The 12,176-nt window shown below is 41.6% G+C and overlaps 1 long non-coding RNA gene across 1 annotated transcript; it reads left to right on the top strand.

Moving 5' to 3' along the window:
- The first annotated feature begins 2,876 nt into the window (after nt 1–2,876).
- On the top strand, nt 2,877–11,806 carry LOC134077099 (uncharacterized). The gene is made up of 3 exons (XR_009938647.1): nt 2,877–2,950; nt 10,912–11,066; nt 11,527–11,806. It is a non-coding gene; the product is annotated as an uncharacterized LOC134077099 (long non-coding RNA).
- Nucleotides 11,807–12,176: the final 370 nt, after the last annotated feature.

Genomic DNA, 12,176 nt, shown 5'->3' with positions numbered 1-12,176 from the left:
TGTATCTCTCTCTCTCTCTCTCAGATTCAGATTCAAAGTGCTTTATTGGCATGACAAGGTTTACTCATATTGCCAGGCAGACAGAACAGAAAGTTAGACAATAGCATTGGTACAATTCATGAAGTAAAAACAATTCATGCTCTCTCTCTCTCTCTCTCTCTCTCTCTCTCTCTCTCTCTCTCTCTCTACTCTCTCTTCTCTCTCTCACTCTCTCTGGTGTGGTGTTTATCTTTAGGTAAATTGTGTGACAGGCTTTGCTGATCCTGCTGTTGTTGAAGCATCCAAAAGGCTGGTGAGAGAACACCAAGATGCCTTCACCTCACATGCCTCACGCATACGGCAGCAGGTAGCATATGCAGGCGAGGCATGTGTGTGTGTGTGTGTGTGTGTGTGTGTGTATCTGCCTGTGTGTGTCTGTCTATGTCTGTCTTGTCTGTGTGTGTCTGTGTGTGTGTGAGTGTGTGTGTGTGTGTGTGTGTGTGTGTGTGTGTGTGTGTTGTGTGTGTGTGTGTGTGTGTGTGTGTCTGTTTAGGTAACTTATGTGAAAGACTTTGCTGATCCTGCTGTGGTTGAAGCATCCAAAAGGCTGGTGAGAGAACACCAAGATGCCTTCACCTCACATGCCTCACGCATACGGCAGCAGGTAGCATATGCAGGCGAGGCATGTGTGTGTGTGTGTGTGTGTGTGTGTGTGTGTGTGTGTGTGTGTGTGTATCTGCCTGTGTGTGTCTGTCTATGTCTGTCTGTCTGTGTGTGTCTGTGTGTGTGTGTGTGTTTGTGTGTGTGTGTGTGTGTGTGTGTGTGTGTGTGTGTGTGTGTGTGTGTGTGTGTGTGTGTGTGTGTGTGTGTGTGTGTGTGTGCGTGTATCAGTGGTAATTGTGAATGTTGTTCTCTTTGCCTGATACGTTTCTGCTGTGTGGCTGCTGTTTCAGTGCCAGACCATTGAGCTGATCCCCGTCACCCGCGTCAGCTACACGTGGAGGAGGAAATGCTTCCAGTATCTTGTGTACGGGGAGGAGTGCAGAGTGACCACTAAGGACTATCCAGCCTCCTGCTGCTGCGGCTGCTACTGCTGCTGAGTCCTGTTGTAACAAGTAGCTGCAGTACACATCTAATCCAGTGGAGGGCGTTAATCCACATGCTGTGTAGTGCTATAGGGCACTAATGCTGTGAGCGCCCTATATTGGACGTTAATGCTGGTGGTGTGTATGGATGGACTTCCATTGTATTGAAAGAGCACTTCATGTGGTGCAAAGTGGTACTGTAGATCCAATACAAGTTCAGTGGATTTATAGAGAACTAGTGCAGTGCCCGTTCAAACAATGTTTTCAAAGAAACGTGTTGCCCAATGATGTTGATGCATGCAGATCATGTTAGATTGGCGATGATGTAGAATCAGACCCATGCAGTTATTAGCGGTTCTTACTAACTTTGCAAAGTGAAAAAGTGAAGGGGAAAGGCGTTTGAGTTGCAGCTAATGGCAATATTAGACACATTACATACCCGTGCGTTTTTGCTGTTGTTGGGAAATTAAAGCTAACCGCACGACATGGCCATGCCCAGTGCTATAGGGCTCGGGATCATGACGTGAAAACTCCGCGGGCACAGCCATTTGGCAGCCTCACTCCTTAGTTTACTATGGATTACTATGGATTTACTCCCACCTATTAGTGTGTTCCTGTTACTTAGTTTTTGCCTTCTTGGTCGTATGTTGCTGTGTGGTTGGGTGTAACAGCACAACCCACGATCGCAAGAGGAAAAGAATCGCTAATACTATGTTTCTGCTTCTTGTCTTCTGCATCTGAATGAATGGATATTACGTTCGGTGCGCTACCAACATGGCGGCTATATTCCTAGAATGCAAGGCGTGTTCCCGAGCCCTATTAACTCGGAAGTGATGTTTGAAAGAATGTTATAGGCCTACCCATAGCCGATGTCCAGATAGAGTCAAGAACGGCTGTTTTAAATGCACATTTTAACAGAATGTTACCGACATGTGTGTGTCGCAGGGCTGCCAAGTCTCACGCTTTGAGGGTGACAGTCACGCAATTTGACCGATTCTCACACAACACGCCATACTTGACATTTCTCACGCTTATAAACTTTGGTCCTTGTCTTGCCTTGCCGTAGTTCGAGCAACTCTGATTGACTGACCGCAATAACCAATCCATCAACCCTTTGTGTCTAAATCTACCAACCACGGAAGGCAAAACGCAATATAAACCAATCAGAAGCAAGGTAAGGCGGGTCTTGGCGTTGAGCGACAAGTCTATCATTGTCCTTAATTTAAGAAGTTACACATCTGAAATTATTTATTAAGAGTTTAATGCACCAATTTAAGTTTAATTTCACTACAAGTTATGCCCCTGCTGGAAGTGATAAGTCAATTATTTTTTTTCAGACCCACTCTCATTTACAAATCAGAGGGTCTGCGTGCTAAACAGTTTGGTGCTGTTCAGGGGAAGAGGTTAACAGAGTTTGGTGTTCAGTTTGTAATGACAATGCTAATTGGGTCAGCATGGCTTGGCAAGGCCACCAGTTTCAGTGAGAAGCCACAACCAACACACACAGGGGACTGGCTGCTGGGGACTGTTCAACAGGAAACCACAAACTTTCCACAAAACATTTTTTTCATAGGCTAGCTTGTCCATATGTATCATAGCTTTTGGAGGTGGGGCCTCAGCACACACACACACACACACACACACACACAGACACAGACACAGACACAGACACACACACACACACACACACACACACACACACACACACACACACACACAGACACAGACACACACACACACACACACACACACACACACACACACACACACACACACACACACACACACACACACACAGACACACAGACACACACACACACACACACACACACGCACAACACAGTCAGCCCTCTAGTCGGACTCCACCACCATACAGGAAGGCCAAGGTAAGTTATCAAACTATTATCATTGTCTTTAAAATGATTAATGATTAATAATTAATTAATGCTCAATTTTACAAATATTCTATATAATAATATGAGAAACCATATAATAATATTAAAAACCAAACATTACACCAATAAGTGAATATTTGATCTAAGATAATTCATCAGTTTTAATTTTAATTTAATTAAACTAGGTTTTTGCTGAATTGTTTGATTTTTGAAAAATGACTCAAAACTATAATTGTCCATTTATGTGTTTTGTTGTGTATTTTTTACACATTTATTGGCCATACTTTATTACATTACATGTGGCTGACACTTTAAAACCAAAGCGACTTACAACATTTTAAACATTTTAAGCTTTTTAAGAAATTCTAACAACAATTCAAGGAAAATATAAAAAAGATAGAATGCAGTAAAAGTGAAGAAAATAGACACAATTAGTGAAATTAAAAAAGGCAGAGTGCCGTAGGAATAAGTGCATCAACGAGTGCAATTGTCCAGAGGGGGAGTGCAGCTGGGAATGACAACATCCTTCTTGTCCCTGCTAAGATTGCCATTGTTGTGGAGACCTCAACAGTACAATGAGGTGTTAAGTCAAGGATCCACATGTACAGTAGTTGTAAGTAGTGCTATGAGAGGAGATCAGAGCTGGGTCTTCAGAAGTTTTTTGAAGATTGAGAGGGATGTTCCTACTCTAGTAGGAACTGGTAGTGCGTTCCACCAATGAGGAACAACAGATGAAAAAAGTTTGGATTAGCCTGAGCGTGCTGGTGGCCGAGCTAGACGTTTTGCCTGAGAAGCGCAGGGGTTGTGTGGTAGCATATGGCTGTATGAGGACATTCAAACAGGTGGGCTAGAGTACTTTGCAAGCATTAGAGTCTCCGATGAAGTTATTCAGGAAACATTGAACTTCCTAAAAATGTGGTATAACAACTTTTCCTCAAAATGCCTACAGGTTTACACAATCTTGAAAATTTGGACCTGACTCTTAGCATGGGTTCAAAAACGTATGAGCCTGACTGTACATCTAAAAAAAAAAATACTCAATAGAGATTTAACTTCTTTACTTACATGTAAGTAAAAATAACAAAGCACAGACTCTGAAATGTACTTAAAGGGATATTCCGCCATTTTTGGAAATACGCTCATTTTCCACCTCCCCTCGAGCAAAACAATCGATATTTACCTTGTTCCCGTTCATCCAGCCATTCTGTGAGTCTGGCGATACAACTTTTAGCTTCAGCCTAGCATAGATCATTGAATCGGATTAGACCATTAGCTTCTCGCCTGCTAGCTTCATGTTTAAAAGTGACTAAGATTTCTGGTAATTTTCCCATTTAAAACGTGTCTCCTCTCAAGTTAGAAAGTGCAATAAGACCAACTGAAAATGAAACCTGTCGTTTTTCTAGGCTGATTTGACATGGAACTACACTCTCATTTGGCGTAATAATCAAGGCAACTTGCAAACGTACCATAGGCGCAGTGATATCGTACGCAGCATCTGAAAATAGTCCCCATAGACAACAAGCAGTAGTAGTGCCAGTAGGTTGCAAGTTGCCTTGATTATTACGCCAGATGAGAGTGTAGTTCCATGTCAAATCAGCCTAGAAACATGCCAGGTTTCATTTTCAGTTGGTCTTATTGCACTTTCTCACTTGAGAGGAGACACGTTTTAAATGGGAAAATTACCAGAAATCTTAGTCACTTTTAAACATGAAGCTAGCAGGCGAAAAGCTAATGGTCTAATCCGATTCAATGATCTATGCTAGGCTGAAGCTAAAAGTTGTATCGCCAGACTCACAGAATGGCTGGATGAACGGGAACAAGGTAAATATCGATTGTTTTGCTCGAGGGGAGGTGGAAAATGAGCGTATTTCCAAAAATGGCGGAATATCCCTTTAAGCAAGGTTGTTTTTGTTAAAAGAAATGGACGGTGACCTACAATGGTATATTCCAATTGAACAACTGTAGATCCTTAACAACTGTTTAATTGTCCACATGCCATTTTCCTGAAATTCAAGTAGCCTGAGCTTGTTGCCTATACTACCAAGCCAGGGATGAACTAGCAGACAAACATTCTGTTTGAAGTAAACTCCCTGGCAGAATAGGCCTAGTAGGGAAAAGGCAGAATATTTCTATACAACATTTTTTTAAGATGGAAAAAAAAAACAAAGCATATGTTTTGATGTCTGTATATCGTAATAAAACACTGAATTTGACAAAGGGGCACTGCCCCTTAAGTGGCACAGTTGCAAAGTCAATCCACTTTTTGTACCTGCTCCATTGATTTAGGTGGAAATCAGCCTTGATATTGGGGAAGCGCACAATGACCTCAAATAAAAGCTAGAAATACAATTCCAAGGAATTACCATGGAAATGCAAACATCGTTATGCAAAATATCATGTAGGCTATAGTTACAGTTTTTTTCAATTGCTTACACACAATTTTTCAAACCAAGTTCTTTTTAACAAAATTTAAGCACAGGTATCTAACGCCACACTCAGTTTGCATAATTCCTAGATTCTTTGCAAAATGAAACACTTCAGTCAAAACAAACATACTTCAGTTAAAACATACACACTTCATTCAAAACATATACACATATTTGTAAAAATGCTATTAGTTGTCATTTAACAAACACAGTCCTCAATGATCAGACACTATTGCAGCCAGTTTCACACTGCAGTGATAAATGCAAAACGCATTTGTAAAAAGAAAAATTAGGAAATAGCATGTGTTAGATTTTTGCCCAGACATTGTTATGTAAGGGATCATTTAGATGTCCAAAAAATAGTGACAAACCCACAACATTCTTCATGATTAGTTCGACATAGGGAAAGTGTACATAAATAGGTCTATAAACTTGCACTTGCACTGTACAACACTGAAGACTGCTGTAGACTGAATATTTCAAGTATTTCTTTCAATACTTACAGTATTTGTAACCATAATCAGTTACAGTAATCAACCAACAATGAAATCAATTAAACAATAAAATCTGTAGACAAACAAAAACTTCTGCATAAAGTACATACACTTCGACTCTGAAGAGCAACTACTGTAAAAGCAACAAGACTGTATAGCACACCTGAGTGCTGCGTTTTCAATTTTGCACATGTGTGCTTACACACCTGGTGGATGTGATTATCCAATTCGTTCATTAGTGTAGTCATTGGCAATCTGGGGCTTTGTAATGACAAGGAAGTAACCTCACAATCCTTATCTGTGTCTAAGGTGTGGAAATGTGTGTAGAGTTGTACAAATCACTGTGTGTAATGTTTTGCAAAAAGGGTGAAGTAGACATTGTGTGTAATGTTGTGCAAATCGGTGGAGGTGTTTTGCTCCTTGGAGTAAAATTTTGCAAATTGTGTGAAAAAAAATATTTTTGTGTGTAAACAATCGTAAAAAACTGTAACAGATAACCTAGAGATGGTTACTAAGGTGTTGCCCATGTAGGAAAACGTATAAAAGCACATTTATTTTGTGTTTGTACCTTGTTTAATCAAAAAGATATACTGACAAACAGATTTCAGGCGGTGGCGGCCATTTTGAATTTGTAAATTTTGAGGCATTTTGGGACATTTTTGAGCTTCATATACAGCAAATTTGGATTCAGCACCACTTAATAGGCCTACCCCAAGAAATGTCTTATAATATAAATAAGCACAAAATGCCTTCGGGATTTTGTGAAAATTGACCATGTCTAGGATAGACATGGTGATTGCTATAGTTTAATGGTTGATAGTTTAAAAGTCGATCGTTTAAAAATTGAGTGTAGATAGTTTAAAAGCTGTTGTTCTTTTTAAGTATTTGTACTTGTTTATATCCCATCTCCGTTGGGTGGTTACGTGGTTTATATGCACACAGTGTACACACACACGCACACACACACACACACACACACACACAGTGAACTATGGAGAATTACTGGCTAGTGCTGTAATGCTGACTGAACCAGAATATTGTATCTTCGAGATCATTTACTGTGTTCAGAGACGCTGGACTTGGACTGCAGTTTGATGCTGTTAAGGAGAGGTGACCAGTTCAAGAGAACTTAAATGGACTTAAATGGACTCCATAAACGTATGGACTGCATATATAGTGCTTTTATCAGCTTCTGCAAGCACCCAAAGTGTTTATCATGCCTCACATTCACCCATTCACACACCGATGGCGGCGGCTGCCATGCAATGCGCCAACCTGCTCATCGGGAGCACTGGGGTTAGGTGTCTTGCTCAAGGACACTTCGACAGGGTCAGGAGGAATTGGGCTCGAACCAGCAACCTTCCAGTTACTGGACGACTCCTCTACCTCCTGTGCCACTGCCGCCCACAGGTGAAGGCGGTTTGGCCCAGTTGAGGACAAAGGAAAAGTTCATCACACACAGGATGTTACTGCAGACTGTTCAACAGCAAACCACAAATGTTTTTTTTCAAGAGAGTGCACCACAGTTCTCAGTGCTCTACATTTCTCAAACACACACGCACACACACACACACACGCACGCACACACACACACACACACACACACACACACACACACACACACACACACACACACACACACACACACACACACACACACACACACACACACACACACACACACACACACTCACTCACACATGTTGATTATTTTATTTGAACCTTAATACAAGGGAAGATATCCGAACATTGATGGAAGTATGTTACCTGCTTAAATAGATCTGATCAACAGTGGCGATTCTAGAGATTTGTAACAAGGGTGGCCCTAATTAGGGGCACTGGTTAATTCAAGGGTGGCATCTAGATAAACAGAAACAGGCTCAAGTTGTTAAATTAGCACACATGCATGAGTAAAACCATGCAACAAGCACCATACTCATAAATCGAAGAACAAAGAAGGACAAAGGCCATACTCTAACATCAAATGTCTTTGTAATTGGATAAAATGTCAAATACAGTTTTCAGCTCATTTTCAGGTCTGAACAAAACTTGTTCAGAAATTAGGCCATTTGAGCAAAAGTGGAAGTGTGAAATGTTTTTTTGCCAGTGGTTCTTAACTGGTCTGGTTTTGGAACCCATAATCTCACATGTTCATAAAGTTGTGACCAACTATATATATATTTAGCGTTCAGGCCAACAAATATGGTGAGGTAGCCTACATACAGTAAGACACGCAAAGTGCCTGGCCTACTTACAGTAATTGTTTGGAAAATGCAGATGTTTGGCATTACATTTGTGAAGTCTTTAACTACTGATACCTTTCAAAGTACTACTCGACAGGTTTGTCTTTGACAGGGGTGCGTTGTTTCCATGTGGCATTTTAGTTCGGATGGTTTTATGCTCTCATGTGCACCCCACACTGTCTTATTTTGTCTATTTAAGTGAATCATATTCTATCTTACTTCAAGTATAAAGGGTTGCAGCCAACTTGCGTTTCACATGATATCTTAAAATGATGCATACTTTAATAAAATTAGCTCCCTAACATTATATCTAACATGACCTGTCACATGACCTTGTCTTTGTCCTTGCCATGGCAATGACTGATATAGGCTACGATTAAAGTTTATCAAAAATAACGGGCCAATGATAGATCTGATCAGGTATTTTAAATTGGCGATTTTTAATTCCTATTAGCCACAAGCTCTACGACCCATCACTCATTATCACGATCATACCACAACCCACTTTTGGGTTCCGACTAGACTATTTACAATACAACATAACAATACAACAGTGGCTGAGTACTGTAGGTAGAATAGGCAGAGGATTCCACAATCGTAATACTGGGCTTTGTGTGTGTGTGTGTGTGATAAGATAAATGGGCACTGGCAGATGCGATAGGTAAATATATGTTTTCCTGTTAGCACAAGCAGCAGACTGTAGGCCTATTGTAAACTCACATGCTAAAAACAATAAGCCATGTAACCTATAACTGCAAGCATGTTTGCTAGATTGCTGAACCCTGATATTTCAAACTAGTGTGTTGCAAGTCCATCAAGAAAGGTCTCGCCTTTGAATGTTAATGGCAAATCGTAGACTAGGATTTTGGGGTGGCACCTGGGGTGGCCAATTGAATCTCAAGGGTGGCCTGTGCCACCCGGAGCCACCCCTATGGCTACGCCCCTGCTGATCAAACACAGAATGCTTATTAGTCCTCTTTAAGATGGTGGTGTCTGGGGAGGGAATATTACAGAGAGAGATATTACTGGTGTTTTCATTATTGGACCAGTCCATTGGTACAGTGTGGTGCTTATAATTTATATTTTTGTTGTTCCCTCCTGCACTTCTTTGATGCTTTGTGACACTAAGTCCGCATGTCTATCATGCCTAGACATATAAGAGTCCTTTATAAAAACTACATCCGTTCAGGACATGTGTCGTGGTCTCGTTGTCATGGTGAGTGGGGTGAAGAATGCAGTGTGGTTTGTGGCTGAATGGGTAGCCTGAGGTTGGTCCAGTGCTGTATGCTGTGTGAGCGCTTTATGTTGAGGATGGCTGCCCTCGCACCTATTGTTGATAGCCCACACGGTGTGTCGCTCCGCTTATAGGTTGTGATCGGGTAAGTGAGCATATCCGCAACTACTTTATTCAGTTCCACTGTTGCGCTGCCTGGTCTGACCCACTCCAGATGGATTTCAGTCCGATTGGCAAAGATGGTTTAAGTCAAGCCAGCCTGGCATCACACTGAATCCAGCCGCTTTAATGTCAAGTTTGACATTCCCTGCACGTCGTAACAACGGGAAGTTCAGACACAAGCGTTAGTGGCTAGCTACCCTTTCCAGACTGATCTGCAGAGCAAATTAAAATGTATAACAGATTCATCTGGGTCCCACCAGGGAGGGAGTTTGTGCCAGGTAAGATGTCAAAGCAAAAAACGCACCAAAAATGTCCTCAAGTACCTGTGAACCCTCCTGGTATTCACCATCAACTGATAAGGGTCCAAGTGCACATAATAAATGCTTTCTGGTGCACACCAAAATGTAACAATAATAATGATAATACAACTAGATCTACCGCAAAGCGGTACACAATATGACCGCCGATCAGTCCTGCACATTATATAAATCACGCTTTTGTTTCCATCGTCTACTCCATCCCCTACTGCAACTTTTATGTATGTAAATAAATGTGTGCGCTTGCTTTTGTGTATGAGTGCTTCTCTGTGAGTTTTCGTTGAGTGTGTGTGGTGGAGATAATGGTGTGTGTGTGTGCGTGTGTGTGTGTGTCTGCTTGCCTGCTTGTGTTTTATGTGTCTCTGTGTGTATACTTGTGAGTGTGTATGTGTGTGGGTAATGGTGTGTGTGTGTGTGTGTGTACATTTGGTTGGTGCATGTGTACGTGCGTATGCCTGCCTGTCTACTGTGTGTGTAGGTATGTGTCTCTGTGTGTGTGTGAGTGTGTGTATGTGTATGTGTATGTGTGTGTGTGTGTGTGTGTGTGTGTGTGTGCGCGCGTGTGTGTGCACTCACTGGCTCTGGCGCACGGTACTACTTTGATAGCACTTCTTAAGCCCAGTTCATTCATTAGGATCCAAACAGTGATGAAGTTAGAAGCGACCAAACACCTCCATGTTTTCCCTCCAGTTACACGAGTAGTCACATGCACGTCCAAGTATGGTGAGACAAAATAAAATGTGGTGCATTTCTAAGCAGGTAAGAGGGATAACTATATTGTGTGGCAGAATAACACTTGGGAGCACTTGGGAGACTCGGCACAGTAATATCCTCACTCCAAAGTGAAACTGAAAGTGCAAGAGTGATGATATTACTGCGCCGAGTCGAAGTGTGAGGGAACCGTTGACCAAAAATTCTGGAAGATGACGGGAAAAAAGTATATATATATATATATATATATTAAACTTTGACAATCATGATATGACCGCTATGCTAGCTACGCTAGCGGCGGTCATAATTATACATAGTGCCTATGCTTATGCATAGTGTTTTTCTGTATTCTTTTAATGAAATAGCCCAGAGATTCCTCTGCAGCATGGCATTGCCATCCATAACGGAGGACATGGCCCAAGAGGCCTTCATCAGGTATGCCGACAGCAAATGCTGCTACGGTACAGCCCCTGCCGAGGAGGGGGTCATCACAGGAATGGAGGCCTTCAACACATACAAGGTGTGGCTGTGTACAGTGGCCGAGACGTGCAAAACAAATTTACATTTGCTGGTGCAAATTTACAAAGTGCAAAAACAGATTTACATTTGCGGGTGCATATTTACAATGTCCGAGCACAAAATTACATGTCATAAAACAAAATCACACTCTAAATCAAATGTACAGCCAACACTTTTACCACAGGCTAAAACTTTTACAAGTTTAGATACACATTTACAGGCAGCAAAATCTGATGGAAAGGGTAGGTACCGGGTAGGCCATCGTAGTTATGTCTTACACACACACACAAATACGCACTTACACACACAGACACATGCAAGCACACACACACACACACACACACACACACACACACACGCACACACACACACACACGCACACACATACACACATACAGTACACATATGCATGCATGCAGGCAAGCAACACTCAATGCTCCTGCACAAATTTATGTTTTCAGTATCGCCTTGTGACTTTCCAGGAGACCAGAACTACTCAGCTGAGCTTTGAACCCTACAATGGTAAAATTCCAAAACCATGACCTATCATTAATCAGTGAAAGTGCTGTTCCACCACTGTTGTTTTTTATTTGTGTGTTTGTGTGTGTGTGTGTGTGTGTGTGTGTGTGTGTGTGTTAGGGCAACCTGTCGCTACACCCTTCGGAGAAACAGTTGCATCTATTTGGGACGTCCCTGTGCAGGCTCCAAACTTCTTCCAGCAACATGAAGAAAGTGTTAGATTGCCCAACACCTTATCCGTGGAGGTACGCTGGGATAGTCAGTTCCTCTCGCTCTCATCATCTGTGTGTCTCTCTCTAAATGTAGTTCAATTGAATAGAGCTCTGCTAAAATGACACCACTTTGTATTGCCAACATATTACACATAATAATAATAATAATAATACACATGTCAGTGATTCTAATTGTACAGTTGTTAGTAATTGTACCATTAGTGGTATGTATAAGAAAGAAAACAAAGACATAACATCATGCATCATACAGTACTGCAACAAAAATGTGTGAGTGAGTGTGTGTGTGTGGGTGTGTGTGTGTGTGTGTGTGTGTGTGTGTACGTATTTAAAGTGTGCAAGTGTTACACCCCTGAAACGGG

This window comes from Sardina pilchardus, chromosome 3, assembly GCF_963854185.1.
Source record: "Sardina pilchardus chromosome 3, fSarPil1.1, whole genome shotgun sequence".
NCBI lineage: Eukaryota > Metazoa > Chordata > Actinopteri > Clupeiformes > Clupeidae > Sardina > Sardina pilchardus.
The sequence above is the reverse complement of the archived record's forward strand: the minus strand, read 5'-3'. Positions and strand labels throughout refer to the sequence as shown.